This window comes from Notothenia rossii (genome assembly GCF_949606895.1).
Source record: "Notothenia rossii genome assembly, contig: scaffold_24, whole genome shotgun sequence".
NCBI lineage: Eukaryota > Metazoa > Chordata > Actinopteri > Perciformes > Nototheniidae > Notothenia > Notothenia rossii.
In genome coordinates this window covers 1,335,879-1,354,131 of record NW_027640300.1, presented here as the reverse complement: position 1 = coordinate 1,354,131, position 18,253 = coordinate 1,335,879, and positions in this window count along the sequence as shown.

Here is an 18,253-nt window from a genome sequence, read left to right as displayed (position 1 = left end):
AGGGTGATAACAGGACTCCCCACCTAGTCACTCAGGGAGAATCAGGACTTTCTGATGTAGAGTTTCAAAATAAAAGACCTTTGAAATCTCTATTGCATGAGCTATCATCCCTGTTTTTAGATGAGAATAAAACAAATACTGTCCAATATCAAAGACTCATCTCACTCCAGGGTCATAGCAGGACTCCCCACCTAGTCACTCAGGGAGAATCAGGACATTCTGATGTAGAGTTTCAAAATAAAAGACCTTTGAAATCTCATATATGAGCTATCATCCCTCTGTATTTAGATAAGAATAAAACAAACACTGTCCAGTATCAAATACTCATTTCCCTTCAGGGTGATAACAGGACTCCCCACCTAGTCACTCAGGGAGAATCAGGACTTTCTGATGTAGAGTTTCAAAATAAAAGACCTTTGAAATATCTATTGCATGAGCTATCATCCCTGTTTTTAGATGAGAATAAAACAAAAACTGGACAGTATCAAAGACTCATCTCACTCCAGGGTGATAGCAGGACACCCCATCTAGTCACTCAGAAAAAATCAGGACATTGTGATGTAGAGTTTCAAAATAAAAGACCTTTGAAATCTCATATATGAGCTATCATCACTCTATGTTTAGATGAGAATAAAACAAAATCTCTCCAGTATCAAAGACTCATCTCACTCCAGGGTGATAGCAGGACACCCCATCTAGTCACTCAGAAAAAATCAGGACATTCTGATGTACAGTTTCAAAATAAAATACCTTTGAAGTCTCATATATGAGCTATCATCCCTGTTTTTAGATGAGAATAAAACAATAACTGTCCAATATCAAAGACTCATCAAACTCCAGGGTGATAGCAGGACACCCCATCTAGTCACTCAGAAAAAATCAGGACATTCTGATGTACAGTTTCAAAATAAAATACCTTTGAAATCTCTATTGTATGAGCTATCATCCCTGTTCTTAGATGAGAATAAAACAAAAACTGTCCAGTATCAAAGACGCATCTCACTCCAGGGTGATAGCAGGACACCCCACCTAGTCACTCAGGGAGAATCAGGACATTCTGATGTAGAGTTTCAAAATAAAAGACCTTTGAAATCTCATATATGAGCTATAATCCCTCTCTGTTTAGATGAGAATAAAACAAAAACTCTCAAGTATCAAAGACTGATCTCACTCCAGGGTGATAGCAGGACACGCCACCTAGTCACTCAGAAAAAATCAGGATATTCTGATGTACAGTTTCAAAATAAAAGACCTTTGAAATCTCATATATGAGCTATCATCCCTCTCTGTTTAGATGAGAATAAAACAAAAACTGTCCAGTATCAAAGACTCATCTCACTCCAGGGTGATAGCAGGACACCCCACCTAGTCACTCAGAAAAAATCAGGACATTCTGATGTAGAGTTTCAAAATAAAAGACCTTTGAAATATCTATTGCATGAGCTATCATCCCTGTTTTTAGATGAGAATAAAACAAACACTGGATAGTATCAAAGACTCATCTCACTCCAGGGTGATAGCAGGACACCCCATCTAGTCACTCAGAAAAAATCAGGACATTCTGATGTAGAGTTTCAAAATAAAATACCTTTGAAATCTCTATTGTATGAGCTATCATCCCTGTTTTTAGATGAGAATAAAACAAAAACTGTCCAGTATCAAAGACGCATCTCACTCCAGGGTGATAGCAGGACACCCCACCTAGTCACTCAGGGAGAATCAGGACATTCTGATGTAGAGTTTCAAAATAAAAGACCTTTGAAATCTCATATATGAGCTATAATCCCTCTCTGTTTAGATGAGAATAAAACAAAAATTTTCCAGTATCAAAGACTCATTTCACTGCAGGGTGATAGCATGAAACCCCACCTAGTCACTCAGGGAGAATCAGGACATTCTGATGTACAGTTTCAAAATAAAAGACCTTTGAAATCTCATATATGAGCTATCATCCCTCTGTATTTAGATAAGAATAAAACAAAAACTGTCCAGTATCAAATACTCATTTCCCTTCAGGGTGATAACAGGACTCCCCACCTAGTCACTCAGGGAGAATCAGGACTTTCTGATGTAGAGTTTCAAAATAAAAGACCTTTGAAATCTCTAGTGTATGAGCTATCATCCCTGTTTTTAGATGATAATAAAACAAAGACTGTCCAGTATCAAAGACGCATCTCACTCCAGGGTGATAGCAGGACACCCCACCTAGTCACTCAGAAAAAATCAGGACATTCTGATTTAGATTTTCAAAATAAAATACCTTTGAAATCTCATATATGAGCTATCATCCCTCTGTATTTAGATAAGAATAAAACAAACACTGTCCAGTATCAAATACTCATTTCCCTTCAGGGTGATAACAGGACTCCCCACCTAGTCACTCAGGGAGAATCAGGACTTTCTGATGTAGAGTTTCAAAATAAAAGACCTTTGAAATCTCTATTGTATGAGCTATCATCCCTGTTTTTAGATGAGAATAAAACAAAAACTGTCCAGTATCAAAGACGCATCTCACTCCAGGGTGATAGCAGGACACCCCACCTAGTCACTCAGGGAGAATCAGGACATTCTGATGTAGAGTTTCAAAATAAAAGACCTTTGAAATCTCATATATGAGCTATAATCCCTCTCTGTTTAGATGAGAATAAAACAAAAATTGTCCAGTATCAAAGACTCATCTCACTGCAGGGTGATAGCATGAAACCCCACCTAGTCACTCAGGGAGAATCAGGACATTCTGATGTAGAGTTTCAAAATAAAAGACCTTTGAAATCTCATATATGAGCTATCATCCCTCTGTATTTAGATAAGAATAAAACAAAAACTGTCCAGTATCAAATACTCATTTCCCTTCAGGGTTATAACAGGACACCCCACCTAGTCACTCAGGGAGAATCAGGACTTTCTGATGTAGAGTTTCAAAATAAAAGACCTTTGAAATCTCTAGTGTATGAGCTATCATCCCTGTTTTTAGATGATAATAAAACAAAGACTGTCAAGTATCAAAGACTCATCTTACTCCATGGTGATAGCAGGACACCCCACCTAGTCACTCCGAAAAAATCAGGACACTCTGATGTAGAGTTTCAAAATAAAATACCTTTGAAGTCTCATATATGAGCTATCATCCCTCTCTGTTTAGATGAGAATAAAAATAAAACTGTCCAGTATCAAAGACTCATCTCACTCCAGGGTGATAGCAGGACACCCCACCTAGTCACTCAGAAAAAATCAGGACATTCTGATGTAGAGTTTCAAAATAAAATACCTTTGAAATCTCTATTGTATGAGCTATCATCCCTATTTTTAGATGAGAATAAAACAAAGACTGTCCAGTATCAAAGACGCATCTCACTCCAGGGTGATAGCAGGACACCCCACCTAGTCACTCAGGGAGAATTAGGACATTCTGATTTAGATTTTCAAAATAAAATACCTTTGAAATCTCATATATGAGCTATCATCCCTCTGTATTTAGATAAGAATAAAACAAACACTGTCCAGTATCAAATACTCATTTCCCTTCAGGGTGATAACAGGACACCCCACCTAGTCACTCCGAAAAAATCAGGACATTCTGATGTAGAGTTTCAAAATAAAATACCTTTGAAGTCTCATATATGAGCTATCATCCCTCTCTGTTTAGATGAGAATAAAAATAAAACTGTCCAGTATCAAAGACTCATCTCACTCCAGGGTGATAGCAGGACACCCCATCTAGTCACTCAGAAAAAATCAGGACATTCTGATGTAGAGTTTCAAAATAAAATACCTTTGAAATCTCTATTGTATGAGCTATCATCCCTGTTTTTAGATGAGAATAAAACAAAAACTGTCCAGTATCAAAGACGCATCTCACTCCAGGGTGATAGCAGGACACCCCACCTAGTCACTCAGGGAGAATCAGGACATTCTGATGTAGAGTTTCAAAATAAAAGACCTTTGAAATCTCATATATGAGCTATAATCCCTCTCTGTTTAGATGAGAATAAAACAAAAAGGGTCCAGTATCAAAGACTCATCTCACTCCAGGGTGATAGCAGGACACCCCACCTAGTCACTCAGAAAAAATCAGGACATTCTGAAGTAGAGTTTCAAAATAAAATACCTTTGAAATCTCTATTGTATGAGCTATCATCCCTGTTTTTAGATGAGAATAAAACAAAAACTGTCCAGTATCAAAGACGCATCTCACTCCAGGGTGATAGCAGGACACCCCACCTAGTCACTCAGGGAGAATCAGGACATTCTGATGTAGAGTTTCAAAATAAAAGACCTTTGAAATCTCATATATGAGCTATAATCCCTCTCTGTTTAGATGAGAATAAAACAAAAACTCTCAAGTATCAAAGACTGATCTCACTCCAGGTTGATAGCAGGACACCCCACCTAGTCACTCAGAAAAAATCAGGACATTCTGATGTACAGTTTCAAAATAAAAGACCTTTGAAATCTCATATATGAGCTATCATCCCTCTCTGTTTAGATGAGAATAAAACAAAAACTGTCCAGTATCAAAGACTCATCTCACTCCAGGGTGATAGCAGGACACCCCACCTAGTCACTCAGGGAGAATCAGGACATTCTGATTTAGAGTTTCAAAATAAAATACCTTTGAAGTCTCATATATGAGCTATCATCCCTGTTTTTAGATGGGAATAAAACAAACACTGTCCAGTATCAAAGACTCATCTAACTCCATGGTGATAGCAGGACACCCCATCTAGTCACTCAGAAAAAATCAGGACATTCTGATGTAGAGTTTCAAAATAAAAGACCTTTGAAATCTCATATATGAGCTATCATCCCTCTGTATTTAGATAAGAATAAAACAAACACTGTCCAGTATCAAATACTCATTTCCATTCAGGGTGATAACGGGACACCCCACCTAGTCACTCAGGGAGAATCAGGACTTTCTGATGTACAGTTTCAAAATAAAAGACCTTTGAAATCTCTATTGTATGAGCTATCATCCCTGTTTTTAGATGAGAATAAAACAAAAACTGTCCAGTATCAAAGACGCATCTCACTCCAGGGTGATAACAGGACACCCCACCTAGTCACTCAGGGAGAATCAGGACATTCTGATGTAGAGTTTCAAAATAAAAGACCTTTGAAATCTCATATATGAGCTATAATCCCTCTCTGTTTAGATGAGAATAAAACAAAAACTCTCAAGTATCAAAGACTGATCTAACTCCAGGGTGATAGCAGGACACGCCACATAGTCACTCAGAAAAAATCAGGACATTCTGATGTACTGTTTCAAAATAAAAGACCTTTGAAATCTCATATATGAGCCATCATCCCTCTCTGTTTAGATGAGAATAAAACAAAACTGTCAAGTATCAAAGACTCATCTCACTCCAGGGTGATAGCAGGTAACCCCACCTAGTCACTCAGGGAGAATCAGGACATTCTGATGTACAGTTTCAAAATAAAAGACCTTTGAAATATCTATTGTATGAGCTATCATCCCTGTTTGTAGATGAGAATAAAACAAAAACTGTCCAGTATCAAAGACGCATCTCACTCCAGGGTGATAGCAGGACACCCCACCTAGTCACTCAGGGAGAATCAGGACATTCTGATGTAGAGTTTCAAAATAAAAGACCTTTGAAATCTCATATATGAGCTATAATCCCTCTATGTTTAGATGAGAATAAAACAAAAACTCTCAAGTATCAAAGACTGATCTCACTCCAGGGTGATAGCAGGACACGCCACATAGTCACTCAGAAAAAATCAGGACATTCTGATATACAGTTTCAAAATAAAAGACCTTTGAAATCTCATATATGAGCTATCATCCCTCTCTGTTTAGATGAGAATAAAACAAAACTGTCCAGTATCAAAGACTCATCTCACTCCAGGGTGATAGCAGGACACCCCACCTAGTCACTCAGAAAAAATCAGGACATTCTGATGTAGAGTTTCAAAATAAAATACCTTTGAAATCTCTATTGTATGAGCTATCATCCCTATTTTTAGATGAGAATAAAACAAAGACTGTCCAGTATCAAAGACGCATCTCACTCCAGGGTGATAGCAGGTAACCCCACCTAGTTACTCAGAAAAAATTAGGACATTCTGATTTAGAGTTTCAAAATAAAATACCTTTGAAATCTCATATATGAGCTATCATCACTGTTTTTAGATGGGAATAAAACAAACACTGTCCAGTATCAAAGACTCATCTAACTCCATGGTGATAGCAGGACACCCCATCAAGTCACTCAGAAAAAATCAGGACATTGTGATGTAGAGTTTCAAAATAAATGACCTTTGAAATCTCATATATGAGCTATCATCCCTCTCTGTTTAGATGAGAATAAAACAAAATCTCTCCAGTATCAAAGACTCATCTCACTCCAGGGTGATAGCAGGACACCCCATCTAGTCACTGAGAAAAAATCAGGACATTCTGATGTAAAGTTTCAAAATAAAATACCTTTGAAGTCTCATATATGAGCTATCATCCCTGTTTTTAGATGAGAATAAAACAAATACTGTCCAATATCAAAAACTCATCTCACTCCAGGGTGATAGCAGGAAACCCCACCTAGTCACTCAGGGAGAATCAGGACATTCTAATGTAACGTTTCAAAATAAAAGACCTTTGAAATCTCTATTGCATGAGCTATCATCCCTGTTTTAGATGAGAATAAAACAAACACTGTCCAGTATCAAAGACTCATCTAACTCCATGGTGATAGCAGGACACCCCATCTAGTCACTCAGAAAAAATCAGGACATTCTGATGTGGAGTTTCAAAATAAAAGACCTTTGAAATCTCATATATGAGCTATCATCCCTCTGTATTTAGATAAGAATAAAACAAACACTGTCCAGTATCAAATACTCATTTCCCTTCAGGGTGATAACAGGACTCCCCACCTAGTCACTCAGGGAGAATCAGGACTTTCTGATGTAGAGTTTCAAAATAAAAGACCTTTGAAATCTCTATTGCATGAGCTATCATCCCTGTTTTTAGATGAGAATAAAACAAACACTGTCCAATATCAAAGACTCATCTCACTCCAGGGTGATAGCAGGACACCCCATCTAGTCACTCAGAAAAAATCAGGACATTCTGATGTAGAGTTTCAAAATAAAATACCTTTAAAATCTCTATTGTATGAGCTATCATCCCTGTTTTTAGATGAGAATAAAACAAAAACTGTCCAGTATCAAAGACGCATCTCACTCCAGGGTGATAGCAGGACACCCCACCTAGTCACTCAGGGAGAATCAGGACATTCTGATGTAGAGTTTCAAAATAAAAGACCTTTGAAATCTCATATATGAGCTATAATCCCTCTCTGTTTAGATGAGAATAAAACAAAAATTGTCCAGTATCAAAGACTCATCTCACTGCAGGGTGATAGCATGAATCCCCACCTAGTCACTCAGGGAGAATCAGGACATTCTGATGTAGAGTTTCAAAATAAAAGACCTTTGAAATCTCATATATGAGCTATCATCCCTCTGTATTTAGATAAGAATAAAACAAAAACTGTCCAGTATCAAATACTCATTTCCCTTCAGGGTTATAACAGGACACCCCACCTAGTCACTCAGGGAGAATCAGGACTTTCTGATGTAGAGTTTCAAAATAAAAGACCTTTGAAATCTCTAGTGTATGAGCTATCATCCCTGTTTTTAGATGATAATAAAACAAAGACTGTCAAGTATCAAAGACTCATCTTACTCCATGGTGATAGCAGGACACCCCACCTAGTCACTCCGAAAAAATCAGGACACTCTGATGTAGAGTTTCAAAATAAAATACCTTTGAAGTCTCATATATGAGCTATCATCCCTCTCTGTTTAGATGAGAATAAAAATAAAACTGTCCAGTATCAAAGACTCATCTCACTCCAGGGTGATAGCAGGACACCCCACCTAGTCACTCAGAAAAAATCAGGACATTCTGATGTAGAGTTTCAAAATAAAATACCTTTGAAATCTCTATTGTATGAGCTATCATCCCTATTTTTAGATGAGAATAAAACAAAGACTGTCCAGTATCAAAGACGCATCTCACTCCAGGGTGATAGCAGGACACCCCACCTAGTCACTCAGGGAGAATTAGGACATTCTGATTTAGATTTTCAAAATAAAATACCTTTGAAATCTCATATATGAGCTATCATCCCTCTGTATTTAGATAAGAATAAAACAAACACTGTCCAGTATCAAATACTCATTTCCCTTCAGGGTGATAACAGGACACCCCACCTAGTCACTCCGAAAAAATCAGGACATTCTGATGTAGATTTTCAAAATAAAATACCTTTGAAGTCTCATATATGAGCTATCATCCCTCTCTGTTTAGATGAGAATAAAAATAAAACTGTCCAGTATCAAAGACTCATCTCACTCCAGGGTGATAGCAGGACACCCCACCTAGTCACTCACAAAAAATCAGGACATTCTGATGTAGAGTTTCAAAATAAAATACCTTTGAAATCTCTATTGTATGAGCTATCATCCCTATTTTTAGATGAGAATAAAACAAAGACTGTCCAGTATCAAAGACGCATCTCACTCCAGGGTGATAGCAGGACACCCCACCTAGTCACTCAGAAAAAATCAGGACATTCTGATTTAGATTTTCAAAATAAAATACCTTTGAAATCTCATATATGAGCTATAATCCCTCTCTGTTTAGATGAGAATAAAACAAAAAGGGTCCAGTATCAAAGACTCATCTCACTCCAGGGTGATAGCAGGACACCCCACCTAGTCACTCAGGGAGAATCAGGACATTCTGATTTAGAGTTTCAAAATAAAATACCTTTGAAGTCTCATATATGAGCTATCATCCCTGTTTTTAGATGGGAATAAAACAAACACTGTCCAGTATCAAAGACTCATCTAACTCCATGGTGATAGCAGGACACCCCATCTAGTCACTCAGAAAAAATCAGGACATTCTGATGTAGAGTTTCAAAATAAAAGACCTTTGAAATCTCATATATGAGCTATCATCCCTCTGTATTTAGATAAGAATAAAACAAACACTGTCCAGTATCAAATACTCATTTCCATTCAGGGTGATAACGGGACACCCCACCTAGTCACTCAGGGAGAATCAGGACTTTCTGATGTACAGTTTCACAATAAAAGACCTTTGAAATCTCTATTGTATGAGCTATCATCCCTGTTTTTAGATGAGAATAAAACAAAAACTGTCCAGTATCAAAGACGCATCTCACTCCAGGGTGATAACAGGACACCCCACCTAGTCACTCAGGGAGAATCAGGACATTCTGATGTAGAGTTTCAAAATAAAAGACCTTTGAAATCTCTATTGTATGAGCTATCATCCCTGTTTGTAGATGAGAATAAAACAAAAACTGTCCAGTATCAAAGACTCATCTCACTCCAGGGTGATAGCAGGACACCCCATCTAGTCACTCAGAAAAAATCAGGACATTCTGATGTACAGTTTCAAAATAAAATACCTTTGAAGTCTCATATATGAGCTATCATGCCTGTTTTTAGATGAGAATAAAACAATAACTGTCCAGTATCAAAGACTCATCTAACTCCATGGTGATAGCAGGACACCCCACCTAGTCACTCAGAAAAAATCAGGACATTCTGATTTAGAGTTTCAAAATAAAATACCTTTGAAATCTCATATATGAGCTATCATCCCTGTTTTTAGATGGGAATAAAACAAAACTGTCCAGTATCAAATACTCATTTCCCTTCAGGGTTATAACAGGACACCCCACCTAGTCACTCAGGGAGAATCAGGACTTTCTGATGTAGAGTTTCAAAATAAAAGACCTTTGAAATCTCATATATGAGCTATAATCCCTCTCTGTTTAGATGAGAATAAAACAAAACTGTCCAGTATCAAATACTCATGTCCCTTCAGGGTGATAACAGGACACCCCACCTAGTCACTCAGGGAGAATCAGGACTTTCTGATCTAGAGTCTCAAAATAAAAGACCTTTGAAATCTCTATTGCATGAGCTATCATCCCTGTTTTTAGATGAGAATAAAACAAATACTGTCCAATATCAAAGACTCATCTCACTCCAGGGTCATAGCAGGACTCCCCACCTAGTCACTCAGGGAGAATCAGGACATTCTGATGTAGAGTTTCAAAATAAAAGACCTTTGAAATCTCATATATGAGCTATCATCCCTCTGTATTTAGATAAGAATAAAACAAACACTGTCCAGTATCAAATACTCATTTCCCTTCAGGGTGATAACAGGACTCCCCACCTAGTCACTCAGGGAGAATCAGGACTTTCTGATGTAGAGTTTCAAAATAAAAGACCTTTGAAATCTCTATTGCATGAGCTATCATCCCTGTTTTTAGATGAGAATAAAACAAATACTGTCCAATATCAAAGACTCATCTCACACCAGGGTCATAGCAGGACTCCCCACCTAGTCACTCAGGGAGAATCAGGACATTCTGATGTAGAGTTTCAAAATAAAAGACCTTTGAAATCTCATATATGAGCTATCATCCCTCTGTATTTAGATAAGAATAAAACAAACACTGTCCAGTATCAAATACTCATTTCCCTTCAGGGTGATAACAGGACTCCCCACCTAGTCACTCAGGGAGAATCAGGACTTTCTGATGTAGAGTTTCAAAATAAAAGACCTTTGAAATATCTATTGCATGAGCTATCATCCCTGTTTTTAGATGAGAATAAAACAAAAACTGGACAGTATCAAAGACTCATCTCACTCCAGGGTGATAGCAGGACACCCCATCTAGTCACTCAGAAAAAATCAGGACATTGTGATGTAGAGTTTCAAAATAAAAGACCTTTGAAATCTCATATATGAGCTATCATCCCTCTATGTTTAGATGAGAATAAAACAAAATCTCTCCAGTATCAAAGACTCATCTCACTCCAGGGTGATAGCAGGACACCCCATCTAGTCACTCAGAAAAAATCAGGACATTCTGATGTACAGTTTCAAAATAAAATACCTTTGAAGTCTCATATATGAGCTATCATCCCTGTTTTTAGATGAGAATAAAACAATAACTGTCCAATATCAAAGACTCATCAAACTCCAGGGTGATAGCAGGACACCCCATCTAGTCACTCAGAAAAAATCAGGACATTCTGATGTAGAGTTTCAAAATAAAATACCTTTGAAATCTCTATTGTATGAGCTATCATCCCTGTTTTTAGATGAGAATAAAACAAAAACTGTCCAGTATCAAAGACGCATCTCACTCCAGGGTGATAGCAGGACACCCCACCTAGTCACTCAGGGAGAATCAGGACATTCTGATGTAGAGTTTCAAAATAAAAGACCTTTGAAATCTCATATATGAGCTATAATCCCTCTCTGTTTAGATGAGAATAAAACAAAAACTCTCAAGTATCAAAGACTGATCTCACTCCAGGGTGATAGCAGGACACGCCACCTAGTCACTCAGAAAAAATCAGGATATTCTGATGTACAGTTTCAAAATAAAAGACCTTTGAAATCTCATATATGAGCTATCATCCCTCTCTGTTTAGATGAGAATAAAACAAAAACTGTCCAGTATCAAAGACTCATCTCACTCCAGGGTGATAGCAGGACACCCCACCTAGTCACTCAGAAAAAATCAGGACATTCTGATGTAGAGTTTCAAAATAAAATACCTTTGAAATCTCTATTGTATGAGCTATCATCCCTATTTTTAGATGAGAATAAAACAAAGACTGTCCAGTATCAAAGACGCATCTCACTCCAGGGTGATAGCAGGACACCCCACCTAGTCACTCAGAAAAAATCAGGACATTCTGATTTAGAGTTTCAAAATAAAATACCTTTGAAATCTCATATATGAGCTATCATCCCTGTATTTAGATGAGAATAAAACAATAACTGTCCAGTATCAAAGACTCATCTCACTCCAGGGTGATAGCAGGATACCCCATCTATTCACTTACAAAAAATCAGGACATTCTGATGTACAGTTTCAAAATAAAATACCTTTGAAGTCTCATATATGAGCTATCATCCCTGTTTTTAGATGAGAATAAAACAATAACTGTCCAATATCAAAGACTCATCAAACTCCAGGGTGATAACAGGACTCCCCACCTAGTCACTCAGGGAGAATCAGGACATTCTGAAGTACAGTTTCAAAATAAAAGACCTTTGAAATATCTATTGCATGAGCTATCATCCCTGTTTTTAGATGAGAATAAAACAAACACTGGATAGTATCAAAGACTCATCTCACTCCAGGGTGATAGCAGGACACCCCATCTAGTCACTCAGAAAAAATCAGGACATTCTGATGTAGAGTTTCAAAATAAAATACCTTTGAAATCTCTATTGTATGAGCTATCATCCCTGTTTTTAGATGAGAATAAAACAAAAACTGTCCAGTATCAAAGACGCATCTCACTCCAGGGTGATAGCAGGACACCCCACCTAGTCACTCAGGGAGAATCAGGACATTCTGATGTAGAGTTTCAAAATAAAAGACCTTTGAAATCTCATATATGAGCTATAATCCCTCTCTGTTTAGATGAGAATAAAACAAAAATTTTCCAGTATCAAAGACTCATTTCACTGCAGGGTGATAGCATGAAACCCCACCTAGTCACTCAGGGAGAATCAGGACATTCTGATGTAGAGTTTCAAAATAAAAGACCTTTGAAATCTCATATATGAGCGATCATCCCTCTGTATTTAGATAAGAATAAAACAAAAACTGTCCAGTATCAAATACTCATTTCCCTTCAGGGTTATAACAGGACACCCCACCTAGTCACTCAGGGAGAATCAGGACTTTCTGATGTAGAGTTTCAAAATAAAAGACCTTTGAAATCTCTAGTGTATGAGCTATCATCCCTGTTTTTAGATGATAATAAAACAAAGACTGTCAAGTATCAAAGACTCATCTTACTCCATGGTGATAGCAGGACACCCCACCTAGTCACTCCGAAAAAATCAGGACACTCTGATGTAGAGTTTCAAAATAAAATACCTTTGAAGTCTCATATATGAGCTATCATCCCTCTCTGTTTAGATGAGAATAAAAATAAAACTGTCCAGTATCAAAGACTCATCTCACTCCAGGGTGATAGCAGGACACCCCACCTAGTCACTCAGAAAAAATCAGGACATTCTGATGTAGAGTTTCAAAATAAAATACCTTTGAAATCTCTATTGTATGAGCTATCATCCCTATTTTTAGATGAGAATAAAACAAAGACTGTCCAGTATCAAAGACGCATCTCACTCCAGGGTGATAGCAGGACACCCCACCTAGTCACTCAGGGAGAATTAGGACATTCTGATTTAGATTTTCAAAATAAAATACCTTTGAAATCTCATATATGAGCTATCATCCCTCTGTATTTAGATAAGAATAAAACAAACACTGTCCAGTATCAAATACTCATTTCCCTTCAGGGTGATAACAGGACACCCCACCTAGTCACTCCGAAAAAATCAGGACATTCTGATGTAGAGTTTCAAAATAAAATACCTTTGAAGTCTCATATATGAGCTATCATCCCTCTCTGTTTAGATGAGAATAAAAATAAAACTGTCCAGTATCAAAGACTCATCTCACTCCAGGGTGATAGCAGGACACCCCATCTAGTCACTCAGAAAAAATCACGACATTCTGATGTAGAGTTTCAAAATAAAATACCTTTGAAATCTCTATTGTATGAGCTATCATCCCTGTTTTTAGATGAGAATAAAACAAAAACTGTCCAGTATCAAAGACGCATCTCACTCCAGGGTGATAGCAGGACACCCCACCTAGTCACTCAGGGAGAATCAGGACATTCTGATGTAGAGTTTCAAAATAAAAGACCTTTGAAATCTCATATATGAGCTATAATCCCTCTCTGTTTAGATGAGAATAAAACAAAAAGGGTCCAGTATCAAAGACTCATCTCACTCCAGGGTGATAGCAGGACACCCCACCTAGTCACTCAGAAAAAATCAGGACATTCTGAAGTAGAGTTTCAAAATAAAATACCTTTGAAATCTCTATTGTATGAGCTATCATCCCTGTTTTTAGATGAGAATAAAACAAAAACTGTCCAGTATCAAAGACGCATCTCACTCCAGGGTGATAGCAGGACACCCCACCTAGTCACTCAGGGAGAATCAGGACATTCTGATTTAGAGTTTCAAAATAAAATACCTTTGAAGTCTCATATATGAGCTATCATCCCTGTTTTTAGATGAGAATAAAACAAACACTGTCCAGTATCAAAGACTCATCTAACTCCATGGTGATAGCAGGACACCCCATCTAGTCACTCAGAAAAAATCAGGACATTCTGATGTAGAGTTTCAAAATAAAAGACCTTTGAAATCTCATATATGAGCTATCATCCCTCTGTATTTAGATAAGAATAAAACAAACACTGTCCAGTATCAAATACTCATTTCCATTCAGGGTGATAACGGGACACCCCACCTAGTCACTCAGGGAGAATCAGGACTTTCTGATGTACAGTTTCAAAATAAAAGACCTTTGAAATCTCTATTGTATGAGCTATCATCCCTGTTTTTAGATGAGAATAAAACAAAAACTGTCCAGTATCAAAGACGCATCTCACTCCAGGGTGATAACAGGACACCCCACCTAGTCACTCAGGGAGAATCAGGACATTCTGATGTAGAGTTTCAAAATAAAAGACCTTTGAAATCTCATATATGAGCTATAATCCCTCTCTGTTTAGATGAGAATAAAACAAAAACTCTCAAGTATCAAAGACTGATCTAACTCCAGGGTGATAGCAGGACACGCCACATAGTCACTCAGAAAAAATCAGGACATTCTGATGTACTGTTTCAAAATAAAAGACCTTTGAAATCTCATATATGAGCCATCATCCCTCTCTGTTTAGATGAGAATAAAACAAAACTGTCAAGTATCAAAGACTCATCTCACTCCAGGGTGATAGCAGGTAACCCCACCTAGTCACTCAGGGAGAATCAGGACATTCTGATGTACAGTTTCAAAATAAAAGACCTTTGAAATCTCATATATGAGCTATCATCCCTGTTTTTAGATGGGAATAAAACAAACACTGTCCAGTATCAAAGACTCATCTAACTCCATGGTGATAGCAGGACACCCCATCAAGTCACTCAGAAAAAATCAGGACATTGTGATGTAGAGTTTCAAAATAAATGACCTTTGAAATCTCATATATGAGCTATCATCCCTCTCTGTTTAGATGAGAATAAAACAAAATCTCTCCAGTATCAAAGACTCATCTCACTCCAGGGTGATAGCAGGACACCCCATCTAGTCACTGAGAAAAAATCAGGACATTCTGATGTAAAGTTTCAAAATAAAATACCTTTGAAGTCTCATATATGAGCTATCATCCCTGTTTTTAGATGAGAATAAAACAAATACTGTCCAATATCAAAAACTCATCTCACTCCAGGGTGATAGCAGGAAACCCCACCTAGTCACTCAGGGAGAATCAGGACATTCTAATGTAACGTTTCAAAATAAAAGACCTTTGAAATCTCTATTGCATGAGCTATCATCCCTGTTTTAGATGAGAATAAAACAAACACTGTCCAGTATCAAAGACTCATCTAACTCCATGGTGATAGCAGGACACCCCATCTAGTCACTCAGAAAAAATCAGGACATTCTGATGTGGAGTTTCAAAATAAAAGTCCTTTGAAATCTCATATATGAGCTATCATCCCTCTGTATTTAGATAAGAATAAAACAAACACTGTCCAGTATCAAATACTCATTTCCCTTCAGGGTGATAACAGGACTCCCCACCTAGTCACTCAGGGAGAATCAGGACTTTCTGATGTAGAGTTTCAAAATAAAAGACCTTTGAAATCTCTATTGCATGAGCTATCATCCCTGTTTTTAGATGAGAATAAAACAAATACTGTCCAATATCAAAGACTCATCTCACTCCAGGGTGATAGCAGGACTCCCCACCTAGTCACTCAGGGAGAATCAGGACATTCTGAAGTACAGTTTCCAAATAAAAGACCTTTGAAATATCTATTGCATGAGCTATCATCCCTGTTTTTAGATGAGAATAAAACAAACACTGGATAGTATCAAAGACTCATCTCACTCCAGGGTGATAGCAGGACACCCCATCTAGTCACTCAGAAAAAATCAGGACATTCTGATGTAGAGTTTCAAAATAAAATACCTTTAAAATCTCTATTGTATGAGCTATCATCCCTGTTTTTAGATGAGAATAAAACAAAAACTGTCCAGTATCAAAGACGCATCTCACTCCAGGGTGATAGCAGGACACCCCACCTAGTCACTCAGGGAGAATCAGGACATTCTGATGTAGAGTTTCAAAATAAAAGACCTTTGAAATCTCATATATGAGCTATAATCCCTCTCTGTTTAGATGAGAATAAAACAAAAATTGTCCAGTATCAAAGACTCATCTCACTGCAGGGTGATAGCATGAATCCCCACCTAGTCACTCAGGGAGAATCAGGACATTCTGATGTAGAGTTTCAAAATAAAAGACCTTTGAAATCTCATATATGAGCTATCATCCCTCTGTATTTAGATAAGAATAAAACAAAAACTGTCCAGTATCAAATACTCATTTCCCTTCAGGGTTATAACAGGACACCCCACCTAGTCACTCAGGGAGAATCAGGACTTTCTGATGTAGAGTTTCAAAATAAAAGACCTTTGAAATCTCTAGTGTATGAGCTATCATCCCTGTTTTTAGATGATAATAAAACAAAGACTGTCAAGTATCAAAGACTCATCTTACTCCATGGTGATAGCAGGACACCCCACCTAGTCACTCCGAAAAAATCAGGACACTCTGATGTAGAGTTTCAAAATAAAATACCTTTGAAGTCTCATATATGAGCTATCATCCCTCTCTGTTTAGATGAGAATAAAAATAAAACTGTCCAGTATCAAAGACTCATCTCACTCCAGGGTGATAGCAGGACACCCCACCTAGTCACTCAGAAAAAATCAGGACATTCTGATGTAGAGTTTCAAAATAAAATACCTTTGAAATCTCTATGGTATGAGCTATCATCCCTATTTTTAGATGAGAATAAAACAAAGACTGTCCAGTATCAAAGACGCATCTCACTCCAGGGTGATAGCAGGACACCCCACCTAGTCACTCAGGGAGAATTAGGACATTCTGATTTAGATTTTCAAAATAAAATACCTTTGAAATCTCATATATGAGCTATCATCCCTCTGTATTTAGATAAGAATAAAACAAACACTGTCCAGTATCAAATACTCATTTCCCTTCAGGGTGATAACAGGACACCCCACCTAGTCACTCCGAAAAAATCAGGACATTCTGATGTAGATTTTCAAAATAAAATACCTTTGAAGTCTCATATATGAGCTATCATCCCTCTCTGTTTAGATGAGAATAAAAATAAAACTGTCCAGTATCAAAGACTCATCTCACTCCAGGGTGATAGCAGGACACCCCACCTAGTCACTCACAAAAAATCAGGACATTCTGATGTAGAGTTTCAAAATAAAATACCTTTGAAATCTCTATTGTATGAGCTATCATCCCTATTTTTAGATGAGAATAAAACAAAGACTGTCCAGTATCAAAGACGCATCTCACTCCAGGGTGATAGCAGGACACCCCACCTAGTCACTCAGAAAAAATCAGGACATTCTGATTTAGATTTTCAAAATAAAATACCTTTGAAATCTCATATATGAGCTATAATCCCTCTCTGTTTAGATGAGAATAAAACAAAAAGGGTCCAGTATCAAAGACTCATCTCACTCCAGGGTGATAGCAGGACACCCCACCTAGTCACTCAGAAAAAATCAGGACATTCTGAAGTAGAGTTTCAAAATAAAATACCTTTGAAATCTCTATTGTATGAGCTATCATCCCTATATTTAGATGAGAATAAAACAAAGACTGTCCAGTATCAAAGACGCATCTCACTCCAGGGTGATAGCAGGACACCCCACCTAGTCACTCAGAAAAAATCAGGACATTCTGATTTAGAGTTTCAAAATAAAATACCTTTGAAAATCTCATATATGAGCTATCATCCCTGTTTTTAGATGAGAATAACACAATAACTGTCCAGTATCAAAAACTCATCTCACTCCAGGGTGATAGCATGACACCCCACCTAGTCACTCAGGGAGAATCAGGACATTCTGAAGTACAGTTTCAAAATAAAAGACCTTTGAAATCTATATTGCATGAGATATCATCCCTGTATTTAGATGAGAATAAAACAAAAACTGTC